This window comes from Macaca nemestrina, chromosome 14 (assembly GCF_043159975.1).
Source record: "Macaca nemestrina isolate mMacNem1 chromosome 14, mMacNem.hap1, whole genome shotgun sequence".
NCBI lineage: Eukaryota > Metazoa > Chordata > Mammalia > Primates > Cercopithecidae > Macaca > Macaca nemestrina.
In genome coordinates, this window is record NC_092138.1 from 86,044,880 (window position 1) to 86,060,022 (window position 15,143).

The 15,143-nt window shown below is 40.5% G+C and overlaps 1 long non-coding RNA gene across 1 annotated transcript in view; it reads right to left on the reverse strand.

The window, feature by feature from the left end:
- Window positions 1-323: 323 nt before the first annotated feature.
- The window catches only part of LOC139358326 (uncharacterized), a 42,490-nt gene continuing 27,670 nt past the window's right edge, over window positions 324-15,143 (reverse strand). The window contains exon 4 of the long non-coding RNA XR_011613098.1: window positions 324-489. This is a non-coding gene — a long non-coding RNA (uncharacterized lncRNA). The remainder of the gene's footprint in view (window positions 490-15,143) is intronic.

The following is a 15,143-nucleotide window of genomic DNA, read 5'->3' on the forward strand; positions in this document are numbered from 1 at the left end:
GAGATTTGCTTCAAATTCTACTCATTCATTTATTTCGTAAATAAATGCATTCATTCAATGTTGTCATGAGTTAGGAGGGAGAAATATCTGACTGTTCATCTTTCTGCCAAATGACTATGTAGAATTTAATAGTACACATTATGAATCAGACTGCTTGGGATTGAATCACAGGTCTGCCACTATCTATGTGACCTTGAGTAAGTCGTTTAACCTTTCTGCACCTCAGTTCCCATCTGTGAAATGGGGATATAATAATAACTTCATGGAGTTGTTGTGAGGATTAAATTAGTTCATAAATACAAACTACTTAAAATGATGCCTGGTGCAGCTTAAGAGCTATAGACAACTTTGCTATTATTTATCTCGTGATCTTAGCATGCCTCCATTAGAATGGAAGAAGGCTGGAGCTTCATAAATCTTTTTGAAGTGAGATCTTGAAGACATGGATGCTGATAGATGTCAGACTATCATGGATGCGAGTCTCAGCATCTGATGGGACAAGAACATGGTTAATCATTTTTTATCCTGAATATGAATAGATAAGAGATGAGTAATGAGATAAAAGAAGGGAGAAAAAGAAGTCTGCAAAATAGAGAGAGGCTGAGACCGGGCAATATAAGGGGTTTGTGAAGCACCTTGATAGTTAGATGTCTGGAGGAGATTTCTAAACGTGTTCTGTTCTGCTCCATTGATAGTTGTTTTGTTGGTGGCTATGGAGATTTTTTTCCCCCTGAAGCCCCTCTCCCCATTATTGTGTGAAGTTCACTCTTCTTACAAATGTGAGTGGAGTTTTTTTTAGAAACTCAAAGCAATAGTTGAATTTTTTCCCCAGCTAAGTCTTTCTAGACTAAGACAGAGATACCCATCCAGAAACAAATCTTAAGATACAAGAGGTGCTGGGTTTTCTGAAAATTTGCCAAAGTACTGGAGAAGATATCTACAGGCTGCACAGTTGGGGAGGATAAGAAGCTAATTTCGCTAAGATCTCAAAGGTCAGCGAGACCCTAGATAAAATCTAAATCAGCATTTACTAGAAGCAGCTGTGTAGTAGTTATTTCCCAGAGGTCTGAGAATTAAGACCTATCACTAGCCCTTCTGTGTTATGTTAGTGCAGTAACCATGTTATGTGCCTAGCTTAGGGTAGGATGATATTGATAGGTGGAGAAGTCAGAGAAGGGTCTGCTCCTCTCCTTGATCCATCCACTCACTCTCTTGCTTTGAACTTCTCCAAATAGCTGAGGATTTAGACTTTATGCTGGTGGAATTTCACATACAATCACATAATAGGCACATAAAATATATTTCATTTAATCCTTCTAAAAGCCCCAAGAGGCAGATCACACTGTCTTTTAAAACAAAAAAAAACAAAAACAACAACAACAAAAAAACCAGTAAGGTGAGGAGATTCATAGTTATAGGTGTGAACGGGCTTTAGGATCTGATAAACCAAAACTTGATTGATTTATAGCTTTTCCTGGTCCTATCTGTAGGTCCTTGAACAAAGTATCTAACTTCCAGGAGCTTATATTTTCTCTGAATAAAGAGATCTTGAAGGATTGTGTAAGAGTTACAACAGAGTGCTAGTTGTTGGAAAATACCTACAAAATGATGGTGTTACTCTTTTCTTACTCTTTTGCAGATTTTTTTTTAATATCCATAGATAGTAAATGCTTAACAATCCAGGGATGAAATTAAGTGAAATTATCTTCCTAAACTAGTATACTATAGTCCTGTTAACTCCTGCATGTAAGTTTACAATGAATCCTTTTGTCCCTTGTATGGAAAAATCTGCCTCATTTATCAGCTCTGCCAAGTTCTTACAAAATCAAAAAAAAAAAAAAAAAAAAAAAGGTGAAGCAGCAGAAAAAAAAGGAAGATATCCTTTCTGTAGTATTTTACTGTTGACATAGATTTCCTCTGCAGAAGAGAAAACTATGGCTTTAAAACTGGGATGATTCATACTCAAAAAGAATCAAAGCTGGTCTGGTATGAGTCGGTTATGGACTGAAAGGGTAAGGTTGTGTCAAACTTTTCATGAGCCAGTACAAGCAGGATTCTCTGGTTTATTGTTATATTTTAAAAGACATTCCAGGTAATGAAGAAAGAAATTCCCTCAACATGTTCTGGCTTTGGGCCCCTGTCTCAGTCATGTTGTTGGGGCAATGGAGTGGGTGTCTATCTCCCAGGTGTGTAAGTGCAGAATGGGTTGCAACCTGGACTCTTGATTGAGAAACCTTCTGTGCCTCTATAGATGAAGGTCTATTTCCTTCCTCCCGAGGCTTAAATGGGGAGGCATGGAAAGCCTCACACAGGACTGACCTGGATAAAAGGGTCTTTGTAAAGAGAAGGCAATTTATTAACTGCAGTGCCATTTCAGGGAATGATTTATCTGTGGTCACGGTGCTGTTCACAGCAACTTTACATCCACACCTATAGCTCCTACTTTGCCATCAATTTGCAAACAGGTACCTGATGCACACCTAGGCTGATCTGATGTTTTGGGGGGCTTTCTCTTGAGTTCCAAGTATTTAATTTTATTGCATTTGAGGAACTAGGAAGGAGGGAGGAAAACATTTAAAAAGAGAGACATTTTTAGGGAAGTTAGCCAATGTTCCAAAGAGCCATGTTGATGAAATGGAGCAGTTTAAGTGAAAACAAATTGAGTTTGGAAAAAAAAAAAAATTTCCTCCACCCAGTGGCATTTGGAGCTTCCATTCTGTGCTACTTCTAACTTCCTGGAGCCACGTTTACTTTGCTGAGCAGACTAAATCATTTAATTTGTCAGCTTCTCCCTGTCCTTGCCAGACCTCACTCAAGGAATGCTTCCAGGGCCATGGGAGCTCACAAAGGCCTCAGTCTGCCTGAGTCACTCTCTGGGGACCACATATCCACAGGGCAAGTTTCTCTGTCCTAATTTAAGGCTTCTCAAAGTCAGGGGAGAGCCTTTCTGTTTCCATCCACAAAATAGGTGAGAAGGATATGATAATAGCAATAGGTAGAATTTTATTTAGCGTTCCTTGTGTGTAGCAAGTACCATATTGAGACCTTTGTATTCCTCAATTAATAAACTCTTCACAACCATCTGATATGGGAAGCTAATAATCTTCTGGTTTTATAGACATTCTTTTTTTCTGAGAATCGGAACAAACAACTTGATTAAGATTATGCAACAGCATTGGGCTTCAAAACCAGGTGGTTTGTCTTAAACTTAGCTCCTAATACTCCGTTCTATTTCTCTGGGGACACTGGGTGTTATTGCAGTTCCCCCCCAGTGCAGCTTACTCAGCACCAGGTTGTGTGCTGTGTGGGGTGAGGAGAGAGGGAGGAGAAGGGACAGCTATGATGCAATTAGCACAGGTCTCTGTTAATTGCAGAGAAGGAGCCTAAATTCTAGAGAGGAGACAAGCATATGAACAAAATCATCTGAGCAGATGTATCTAAAAGGGTATCTAAAAGTACTAAAGAGGGCTTAGTACAAGTCTAAATGTACTAAGGAGGAATGAGCGATTAGCTGTTTCCTTGAGTAAGGAAGGCGCTTTGTAAAGGAAGACTTGAAGAGAAGATCATCCTTGGACAAGAACTTCAGCATAGAGAAGAAAAGAAGTTCATCTAAAACACGATTGACAGTGAGACCAGCAGAGGCAAAAACACAGAGAGATGTGGACTAGAATGGTGTGGCAGATAAATAGAAGGAGTCTAGAATTGCTCTAGTGTCAACTGAAAGATAATAGAATGCTAATCAATATCTATTTTTTTTTTTTGCCTCCTTTGTAATTAGGTGAAGCAGTATTCTGATTTCATTTCTGGATGATAGAATAGGACAGGAAATTATATGCCCATCTTCCAAGTCTGGATCATAAACCCTTCAATAAGTGATCCTTTTCCTCTCTCCCCATATTCTGGCAGTCAAAGAGAACTCAGAACCCAAAGGACCCACAAGACCAAAGAAAAGGTCTCTGAATTATTGCCCTAGGCAATCACCCCTTTCTCAGTGGACACACTTTTATTGTGTTATGCTGATAAAATTTGGGGATTATTCATTCTAGTGCTTAGTCTATCTTTACTAATCATGGTGGTTGGGAGAGGAAAATGATACTCAGAGCCTTATACATGGAATGAAGAGGTTAGGATTTATCTTTAAGGATATTGAGAGCTATTGCACAGTTTTAAGCAACAGAGTGGTTCAGATCTGTGGCTCAGGACATTTGTTCTGAATGCTGTGTTGTCTGAATGGGTTGGCACTAGATGGTGGGAATGGGAGACATGAGTGGCTAATGCTCTATCTCCACTGCCCTCAAGAGTATGCCTAACTCCGTCATTTTATTCAATTTTTGTACACTGTGGATGTTGCATACAGTGGTTCAAATGACTTCATCACTACCAATGATTTTATACCAGTCATTGTGCTTGGCATTGACGTGCATCATCTCATTTAAAACTTGCCACAACTCAGAAGATAAATATCATGATTCTCCTCTAACAGGTGAGGAAACAGAAGCTTGGTCAGTTTGGGCAACTTCCTCAAAGACCTGCAGCCATTAAATTCTTGAGTTGAGGCTTGTACTCAGGCTTCTGACTCCAGAGTTTATGCTCTTTTCATTGCCCTCTGCTTGCTGAGTAACTTTGTTTGTTTGTTTGTTTGTTTGTTTGTTTGTTTTGAGATGGAGTTTCACTCTCGTCACCCAGGCTGGAGTAAAATGGCATGATCTCAGCTCACTGAGAGCAACCTCTGCCTCCAGGGTTTAAGTGATTCTCCTGCCTCAGCCTCCCGAGTGGCTGGGGTTATAGGTGCCCGCCACGATGCCCAGCTAATTTTTGTTTTATTAGTAGAAATAGGGTTTCACTATGTTGGCCAGGCTTGTCTCAAATTCCTGACCTCAGGTGATCTGCCCACCTCGGCCTCCCAAAGTGCTGGGGTTGCAGGTGTAAGCCACTGTGCCTGGCTTGAGTAACCTTTAAGTAAGAAAGTGCCTTTTGGGTTGAGTTTAACAATTTCCATGGTAGAGAATCTCTTCTGCTATATGCTGTTTACTTAGCTTCTGCCTGGTACATGCAGCAGCAGAAAATGGTTTCCCTTGTTGTAGGTCTAATGAGATTTAGAACACTTTGGGTCCCCAGATATAGTGAGCAAGGTTTTCACTTCATAGATGAAGAAATTGCAGCCTAAAGAGGTGGGAAGAAAAGGGTTATCCAGGCTTGCAGTGTGTTCCTTCCCTTCCCTGGGGATTCCTTGGAGAAGAAACGTGGTTGAGCAAATCTCCTTATAAAGATGCTGTGAAGACTCTGGGGAAAACCACTAATGATATTTATTAGTGGCAGTCTTTATCTTTGGGAGACTTTTAGCAGCATGAACCTTACCCCCGTAGCAGAATTATATATGGTAAACAAACCTGGAATCCAAGGATTCATGGGGAATGGCTTCTTGAAAAGTGTCAAGTTATGTAACTACTGCAGGAGATAGAGCTACTTCAGGGTTAAAAGAACTGGCTTTCATTTCGTGCAAGTAATGTACTTGTGTACATCTTTTAGAGAGTTATATGTTAAATCTGAATCAGACCAAGTCCTAATGTGGTAAGAAAAGGGCTGTGGAGTAGTATTGGTAGTCATGGGCTTCTCCCTGTGTTCCCTGTACCTTGTGATTAGAGCTTTGAAATTATTAGTAAAGCTTGATACTTGGTAAAATATTTCAGTCTTGCGGGTCTGATTTGAAAATCTAGCCCTTGTGTTATCTCCAACAGATACTGCCTGATCCTAGATCACAAAGTTGGGCAACAATAAAAGATCTAATCTCAGACCACTTCTGTCCTGTATCCCAAACCAGTGCAACAATGAGGTTTCCTCTGTTCCTACATATTTCTTATCTTCTACATCTTCTTACATGATTTAGAATGATGACGATGATGATGATGACAATGATAAAATCAGCAACTACCTTTAATTTACTTACTATATGTCAGACACAGTGCTTCTCATTATATAAAAATAGTGTAAACAACACAACTATATGTAAAAACTCTCAAGTTGTGAAACATACGTATAGAGACTTTATCAGGTTAAACCTTATGAAACTTCCAATATGTATTTAACCTACAAAACAGGAATGTCATATGGCTCAACCCAATATAATATGCCAGCTAGTTTAAATTCGGTGGCCAAGAAAGGCCTCTGAAGATCTGAGATGTGAACAACAGGGAACTTGGCATATAAAAGTTCAGAAGAGAGAAGAAGCTATGCAAAGGGAATCTTCTGCTGCAAGTGCTCTGAGGAGGGGACCAGGTGAGTTTGAGCACTGAGACTCCTGTTATGACTGAAGTAGAGTGAGTGAGAGACAGAGTGGTACAGGTTGAGTTGGGATGGGTAGGCAGAAGTAAGACCACTGAGCTTTGAAAGCAGGAGTAAAGAGTTTGAGTTTTATACTAAATGGGTTTTGACTAGGGACAGATAGGAAAAAATGAGATGTGATTGACTGATTGATGTTTTATTATTTTTGTAGATTTAGAGGGTGCAAGTGCAATTTTCCTACATGGATGTACTGCATTGTGGTGAAGCCTGGGCTTTTCATGTACTCATCACCCAAATACTGAACACTGTACCATATAGGTAATTTTTCAACCCTCATCCCCTTCTTGCCCTCCCACCTTCTGGAGTCTCCAGTGTCTAGTCTTCCACACTGTATGTCCATGTGTACCCATTGTTTATCTCCCACATACTCATCACCCAATTAGTGAACACTGTACCATATAGGTAATTTTTCAACCCTCATCCCCCTCTTGCCCTCCCACCTTCTGGAGTCTCCAGTGTCTATTCTTCTACACTGTACGTCCATATGTAACCATTGTTTAGCTGCCTCGTATAAGTGAAAACATGTGGTACCTGACTTTTTGTTTCTGAGTCATTTCACTTAGGATAATGACCTCTAGCTCCATAACTTTATTTTTAAAGAGTTTATCTAGCTGCCAAGTGAAGAATGGACTATAGGGCTATAAAAGTGGCAGCAAGGAGACTATGCGGGCTGTTACTGTAGTGGGGAGGGCAAGAGCCAATGAAGATCCAGACTAGAGTGATAGCAACTGGATGGAGATAACTCTGCAGATGGGGGGTTTATTTTTGCTGTTTGTGACAGGCAAGTTCCCATTCTCCCCAGTAGCCACCTTATGAAAGGTCTTGTTGATGTTTCAGAGAACATTTACAAACAAACTCTCAGACAAGGCTGTGGAAACAAACAAGAGTTTTCACTCACTTACTTTGATGTCTGACTTGTGGATAAAATACTGTAAGTTAATCCTCTCCTTTGTCTCAGAGAGGAGTTTGCTTTGGGTAGCTAAGAGCACTTGACAGGAGGCACTTTGAGCAGCCCTGTTACCCAAGGGGTATAGGAAAAGCTAGAGACCAGAGCTGATATGCTCTTCTCCAGAAAATGAAACTACTTCCAGATCCAGAGATAATTAGACAAAAGTCTCACTGCTGCAGGGAGCAAGAAAGAAGGGCTATGATGGGCAGATTCTTGGCGTAGCTCTTCAGGATGCACAAGGACTTGCCCAGTGACCAGGAGAGTAGGGGCCACTGAGGAAAACAGGCTGAAAATTAATTGAATGATGGGGAGAAGGATGAGGAGGAGAGGAAAGGGAGATTGGAATCTGGGACTGCGCCCAGGCTGCCTTTGTATGCGAGTTCCCTAACAACGCTTTCTGAGGGAAGTCAGGGACTGACTGAAGCTTAATTCAGATTCTCAGAATGTGCCTTAAGGAGACAGACTGAGGAATGATCTGATGAAATGCAGGGGAAGCAAAACTTGGCAAGGGCACAGTGGCAAATGAGCTGAGAATATGGGGGGAGAGCCTGCCAAGATCCCCTTCCCCCAAAGACCACCCTTGATGTATCCGGAGAAATCAATCAATTGGACGGGACTGGATGGCTCTCACAGAACAGCAGTGGGGGACCCCTGTGAGACCTGGGGGTCTTCCATTTACAGACAGGATTTGGGCCTCAACAGAGCATTAAGACGGGTCAGTGAAGGCATAGGGGAGGCCCTGAAAGTCTCGTCATATCCTGTGGATGACTCAATGGTGCCAAAAGCTATGCCCATTCCTGGACTGTGCCCAAGGAATTATAGTCTTGCCTCCCACTTCGTGTGAAGGCCCTAGAGCAGGAAACGTGACATGGTTCCAATATCCCTACACACTGGGGGCATTTGTAAGAGCCTTGTAGAGAGTTAACAAAAATCATTAAGTCTACAAAACATCCCCTGTCCTTGCTCTTGATCAAGCCATATTTCCTGATGGCACTTCTTTCCTCTCTTGGGTATTTGTAGTATTCTTCTTTGAATGTCTAGCTGGATATATTCATGCCCCCACTTAGTCAGCCTAATCTTCATTCACTCCCTTCTGGAGTCATCTGCCAGATTTGTTGAAATTAAAAGTTGGAAATAACTTGATATATGTAAACTTCCTCCTGTACCTCCTATCAATTTTATAACCAAATGTAAGAAAAGCTTATATAATATCCAAAGAGCTTTACCCAATATAACTCTGCATCTCACTCAAAGTTTGTGAAGTAGCTATTATTGTCCCCAATTGACTAGTGAGAAACAGGCTCAGAGAAGTAGAGGCCTGCCCAAAGTCACACTGTAAATGTCCTGAAACAGAGGGACCTGGAACCCAGGTCTCCTAGTTTCTATCTAGCCTACTCACCCCTGTGCAATGCTACCTTCAATATCTTATTTTTTATTCCACTATGTCAATGGGTAAAACAGAACAAAATAATATTCCCTTGTTCCCATGTCTACCTAAATGTGGATGCAGTCTCTAGTCTGCTTTCCTTGAACTCAGTGGAGACAATCTCTCATCTGGAAAAAATTCATTTTTTAAGGTTTCCAGTCTCATTGACTGCCCTCTCCAACCTCATACTTTCTGATCCAACACCACTACTCATAATGATTTAAATAAACCCCAAACTGTTATTTCACACTACTGCATGTTTCTTTGTTAAAGCTCTTTTTCCTATTCCAATTGTCCTTCTCTTTGAATAGAAAACTTCTATCCTTCCTCAAGCCTTAGAAATCTACCCTTGACCTCCAAGCAAGTCAAATGGGTTGTCTGCTGCCATATCCCCTCTCTATATGTGCCTCATCATAGCACTCACTGGACTCTGTTAGAATTGTCTGTTTAAATGCCCGGCCTCTTCCTCTGGCCCAGAAGCCACTTGGGGACAAGGACTTTCTATCTCCAGCATCTAATGCAGAATTCGACCAATAATTGCAGGTGCTTGGGAAACATTTATTGCCTTGATCAGAAATCACAAACTGACAAATAGTTTCTAGTTATTAAGTAATCATTCATCACTCCCAGAAACAATGCTATTGGAACGTTCTTATAATCTTGCATACAATAAAATATACAGATTCTAAGTATTCAGTTAGATGAGTTTTGACATTTGTATGCATCTGGGGAACAACCACCTCAAAGAAGTTATAGACGCATTTTTTTGTTTGTTTGTTTTCCTTGCTTCCAGCCCACAAAAGCAATCTGTTAAACACCTTGGCCAAGGCTAAGAATGTCAGTTTTAAATTAATATCTGAACATGAGCTGCCTCCTACTAATACAAACCTTGGCCCAAGGGCCCACAAGGGCCACAGCCAATTGGCAGGGTCATAGTAAATGATGCAAAGGATGGCATCACTCTTTTCAGGAGAAATAGCATGGTTGGTGATGTATCATTAACTGAATGACATTTTGTATCTCTCATTTGTGATCAACGGCCAGTGCAAAACCCTCTTTCCCTTGCCCTAAGCAGAGAAGCCCCCAAAGAATCTAAATCAGCCAGGGACAGGTAAGTATGCCCGGGGTCTTAAATCACTCGTAGGTTTGTGGCCAGGTTTGCATTTGGTCCTGAAGGATGTATTTTCCTTTCATGGGTTGTGGGCCAATGTTTCTTTTCCTGCTGATTTATAGCCTCCTATAAATTAACAGGGGCCTTTCAACTGGGAACGCTACATCCCAAAGGCATGAATCTTCCGTAGGTAATTCCTCCCTGAGGAAGACAGAGTTAGCTCTCAATTACCTACAGTGATGGGGATGCATGGTGGCTGAAATGATACAAATGCCACTTATATTCAAGTTGGAGCCTTTTCACAAAGTCACAGAAAGAACACAGTCACATTTGAGTCCTAGAAGCATAAAAGTCCCAGAGAAAGGGGTCTTGCCATAGCTTTACTTGCAGTAAATACAGATTTGTTTAATACCCACCATGAGAAGAGAGATACTGAAACATGGGAAAACATTGTCTCCTCTCATAACATTCGCAGCTCGTGGTGAAGACACATCTCTAACTATACTACCAGCTAATATTTCCCACTCATTTGGAAATTATTTTTACCAATATTTTAGTGACTCAGGCATTCAGGGTCATAATAAATGGGGAAAAATGTACTAAATCACAAGTTTTACTGAGTCTGATATTCAATTTCTTTGATTCATTTCTTCTTTATTTAATCAAATATTCACCAAGTATGACTGAGTACCAAACATCATGCCAGTGACATTATTTTTTTAATGTGAAAAAATAAAAGAGATGTTTTTTGTTCTCACGGGGTTCACAGCTGTGGTGGCTGAGGAACTGTGGTCTCTGCCCCCCACCAATTATACATCAACTGGACATAAGTGTGGAGTAAAACAGAAATTTAAATTTTGAGGTAGAAAATTTACTTATTAATTCAATCACTCATATATATATAGTATTGAGGGAGGAGAAAGTGGGTTACAGTTGAAAAGGGGCTCAACTAGGAGTCAGGAAGCCTGGCGTCTACACCCAAATCCTTTTCTCATTAGCTGGTGATTTATAAAAGTCATTTAAACTCAGTCCCAGTTCTTACAATTGTGTAAGGCTTACCCTGGAAGTTATAAATTGTATGTGTTTTCGATTGGAATCCTTCACTGTATAATTTATTTGTTCTCTTATACATTCACCACTTATTCATTCATTCTGCTGAATAAACATTCATTTGTCCCATGTGTTAATTTTAATGTCTACTATAATAAATTGTCACAAATTTGGTGACCTAAAACACGAGAAATGTACCCTTTCACAATTCTTGGCGACCAAGAGTCCAAAATCAGTATTACTGGGCTGAAATCAAGTCGTCAGTAGGATGTGTTACGTTAGGGTGCTCTAGGGGATAGTGTGTTCCTTGCCCCTTTGATTTTTTAGTGGCTGCCTTACTCCAATCTCTGCCCCTATGATCATATTGCTTCCTCTTCTGAGTGTGAAATCTCCCTTTGCATCCTTCTTATTAGGATATATGTGATTACATTTAGGGTCTACCTAGATAATCTAGGATAAACTTTTCACCTGAAAAATTTTAATCATTCCTGCAAAATCCCATTTTTGGAACATGAGATAATGAATAGTCACAGAATCCAAGCATGAGGATGTCTTTTGCAGGGACATTATTCAGCCTACCACTTCCTTTAGTTATGTGTATGCCACTTTCTCCTCCCTCAATATGAAATATATATGTATACACACACACACATATATATATATACACACACACACACACATAATGATAGAATTTGTAAGTAAATTTTCTACCTCAAAATTTAAATTTCTATTTTACTCCACATTTTGAGAATGAGTAAAGTATATAGGTTAAGAATACAGACTTTGGAATCAAAAGAGTTTTGTCCCGAGTACTGTCTCTGCCAGTTCCTATCTGTGATCTTGGGCAAACTACTTGCATTATAATAATATGTGTCACATTAAATTATATATGTAAATTATTTAGCACAATTAGTTCATAATGTTAACTAATCAGTGGATATCAGAAAATATCAATATTAGGTCTATATATGGTCTAGAGTTGGAGGACCTTGTCCATGCGACTAGCAAATTCAAGTTATGGTTAAGAAATTGTGAAATAAACAGTTCCAATGAAATTCAGTGACTTTTTTTTTTTAAGAGATGGAATCTCGCTCTGTCACTCAGGCTGAAGTGCAGTGGATTTATCATATGTGGCTTACTGCAGCTTCGAACTTGCAGACTCAAGCAATCCTCCTGCCTCAGTCTCTGGAGTTGCTGGGACTACAGGAATACACCACCATACCTGGCTATTTTTTTTTTAATTTTAATTTTTATAGAGACAGGGTCTTGTTATTTTGCATAGGCAAGTTTCAAACACCTGGCCTCGAGCAAACCTTACCCCTTGGCCTCTCAAAATGTGGGAATTATAGATGTGAGCCACCATGCCCAGCCTAAGTTCAGTAACTTCTGTTAGCAAGGAAATGTCAGGGCTTTTCTTTTTTTTTCTTTTTTATTTTATTTTATTTTTTTATTTTTTGGAGCAGAATTTTAAAAAGCAGAAGAAAGAGAAGGAAAAATAGTTCTCTCTTGAGAGAGACGGGACTTCTGAGAGGGAAGAAGGCTGGTGGCAGATGTGCCAGATTTTACAGTCAGTTTTGAAGAGGCGGTGTCTGATTTACATAGGTCTCACAGGCTTTCCTGATCTATAAAACTTCCTGCACATTGCATACACAGAGAGTGTAGGAGATATAACGGTCATGGACAGGAAAGGAGGAAATTAGGATAGAAAAGTTGGAGACCCTGTTGCTGACACCCATCGGGTGGTCAGAGGCTGGGGCCAGTCCAGAAGCCTTTAGATAACACCCGGGGATAGCCTCAGCCAGAAATCCTCATTTGCTACAGGATTCTTCCAGCCCCAGGAGATGGCTAAGTCCTCTTTGAAAGGAAGCTGGTTCAAACACAGTCAATATGCCCAGCAACCCATGGGCACTGGGGGATTCTCCATGTTCTCCCCAGCAAGCCTGTCCCCCAGATTTGAAGGTTCTATGGGTAGAAACAGTGGTAATTGGATGCTGAATGTGAAGAAAAGAGAGAAGTTCTAGATAATCCCTATCATTTTGCCCAAACGGTGGAGTGAAATGAGGTCACTGGTTAGACGGAGAACCCAGGCAGAATGGCAAAAATTCCATAAAGAATAATTATATTTCCTCTTTTAAAGAAATCCAAAAGTCCTCTTCCTGCTCCCCTTCCTCATTTCCTTTCTCCTTTCCTTCTTCTCCTCTCCCTCCTCCTTCTCTTTCTTCTCTTCTTCTGTGAAGCTAGCAGCATTGGTATAAGCCAATAGGAAAAAGTGAGACAAATCTCAGACTTGACAGAAAGTGTCTTTTCCTGTCTCTTCCCCAAACAGCTTTCTAGGTGCCAAGCTCTTTTCTACCTGGTGGTCATCTTGCTGCCAATTGATCTCTTTCTGAAAGGCTTGTGTCTAACTACCCCCACCCATCAACACCCTCCACACAGACATTTAACCTGCTGATGTCCTACTCATTATTTAGGCTGTGTTTAATTGACACGTTCTAAGAAAGTATTCACTATTTTTAAGCATTGACTTTCTACCTCACTACCATGAAAACACACACACACACACACACACAGAGTTTATGGTCTGTTATATACTGCTCTGATTTTCTGTATCTTTCATTTTTTGTACTATCACAACTATAATAAAATATTTGAATTTCTATCTATATAATGCCTTTCTCTCCCATTAGTCTATAAGCACCAAGAGACAAAATCCATGTCTGCTTTCCTCACTGTGGTATCTTTTGAACTTATCACAGAACCTGGAAAATACCAAGTTATAAACATATGCTGAATGAAATAATACAAATGAGATGCAGTGTACTTAAATAATGATGTAAGGAACAACTTCTAAGCACACAGAAAGCATAAGACAAATGTTTGAGACACATATGTACCTGTAAAATGAGTCTCTGGTTAGGATAGCTGTTCCAATCATGGGACATTAGACACTTGGTCTCCCTGAGAATTACTCATTGGTAAGCACTTTACAGTTTATGAGCTTCTCTCACTTGCATTATCTCACATGATCCACCCAGCAGTATTGAATTGGAAGAATTATCAGTTCCAATTGCAAATGAAAAAAAAAAAAAAAAAAGGCCCGTGGAGATATTGTAAAGACCCAAGGTGTCACAGAGACTGAGTGGCCGGGTTAGCATTTAAATCCATGTTTTTAATTCTGAAGACATTTTTCTCCATACCTTGATGTCCTTCAAACAGATAGGCATTTACTAAGCACCGACTCTGCTATGTGCCAGGGATATGCAGATGACATTGATTCTCTGTATGGATGCAAATAGATAAACAGACAAAATGGGCCCATACTTAGTGTGGAAGGAGTTGCAAGGAGTGGGCAACTGAGTCGGTTCTAGGACTGGCTCAAAGTCTGGAACCAGAGGACACAGAGCCAGGCAGGGGCAGCACCTCCCTTAGAGATGGGGCTAATCCCTGGCGAGTCAGGCTGATGGAGTGCTTGGGGAATGACCTCAGAGACAGACAGGGAGGGACGTGGCCTTGCCTGCTTAGCTGCCGACAGTCCCAGATCCTGAGGTGTCCTAGTAACAGCAGGGGGAGAGCGGGACCTGCCCTCAGTCCTCAATTCTTTCATGGTCCTTACCTCCTTTCTGAGCCCCTCTACTGTCCTGGAACCATTTCTTCCTGGGTACCTAACTCAGACCTCATCCTCTGTCCTCTTCAGATTTTATTAAAGAGACAGCTGATGAGGACTTAGAGTGCTACTCCTGCAGAGGAGCAGAGAAGGGAAGTGTGTGTTGAGAAGAGGTTTGGTCAATGTGGGATTTTTCTTGCAATGTCCCTTTATCAACCTGAGGTAAGGTCACTTTGGGTACTTTGGTTTGGGTTGAAAAGATAATTTGGGGTATGTTGGTGAATGATTTGAAATGGAGCAGTCAGACCATTTAAGAACACAGGCTTTGGAGTCAAAGATCTGGGTTCAAATATGAGTTTCACTGCTTCACTTCTTCATTATGCCACCTCAGGGAGGTTACTTGACATTGCTTTTATCATTTGCATCTGCAAAATAATTGTCCTAAAAACCAATTCATAGAGTTGGCTCAAGGACACAACTGGTACTAAGTGAATGATGATCATACATGTATGTGTGTGTGTGTGAGAGAGAGAGAGAAAGGGAGGGAGGAAGAGAGTGTGTGTTTGTGCATATGACTTAGCATTTATTGAGTACTTCTATGGTAGAAACTATGCTAATTGTCATGTGTATATGATTATCTGATACAGATTTTATTAAACCC